Here is a 768-nt window from a genome sequence, read left to right on the forward strand (position 1 = left end):
CGTATTGGGCTACTGGCCATCTTTACGTTCAGTTTGTTCGGTTTATTCTGCCTGAGCACGCGTCTGGTTGGTTGAGTTTATGTTGCTAATGGAATTATTCGCGGTTTAATTATCCATCGAATATTTGTATAAGTAGGCCTATATGTAACGTTCTTCAAACATTTGGCCCGTCTTGGCTATCTCTTCAACACGTACTACATGTACGTAACACGACCTAATACGTTGAAAGTCTGTTTCGATTACAATGCGGTCGTGAAAATTCTATATTCATTGACATGCCCCACAACGGGCGACTTAAACGCACTCTACAGTGTGCTAGCAGCAGTGCCAGACCTGTAGCTCAGATCCTTTCAAACAGAACAAAGATGGCCTAGGCCACCATAGCTCAATTGGTAGAGCAACCGACGCGAAATCGGGAGGTTGTGGGTTCGAATCCCACTGGTGTCCGGCTGGCCATTTTTGTTCTGTACTTAACATCTCTTCAACACGTACTACATGTACGTAACACGACCTAATACGTTGAAAGTCTGTTTCGATTACAATGCGGTCGTGAAAATTCAATATTCATCAATATTCATTATTAAAAGCTTCTCCCAAATTGTTAAAAATCATTTTATTGTACTGCATACAAGGAGGACTAACTCCAGAAGCTCACCATGGTTAAATATGTATTAAATATGTAAGTGTTATTGTACACTTTGTCAGATTTATTCAGCCTGTTATTGTCGGAATTATAAATAAATAAAAAAAGAGCGTTTCATTGTTCTT

General features: G+C 39.7%; 1 non-coding gene across 1 annotated transcript; it reads left to right on the top strand.

Annotated features, from left to right (window-relative positions):
* Positions 1-374: 374 nt before the first annotated feature.
* On the top strand, positions 375-451 carry TRNAS-CGA (transfer RNA serine (anticodon CGA)). The gene has a single exon. It is a non-coding gene; the product is annotated as a tRNA-Ser (tRNA).
* The last annotated feature ends 317 nt before the right edge of the window (positions 452-768 follow it).

Source organism: Anabrus simplex, chromosome 5 (assembly GCF_040414725.1).
Source record: "Anabrus simplex isolate iqAnaSimp1 chromosome 5, ASM4041472v1, whole genome shotgun sequence".
NCBI classification, from domain to species: Eukaryota; Metazoa; Arthropoda; class Insecta; order Orthoptera; family Tettigoniidae; genus Anabrus; species Anabrus simplex.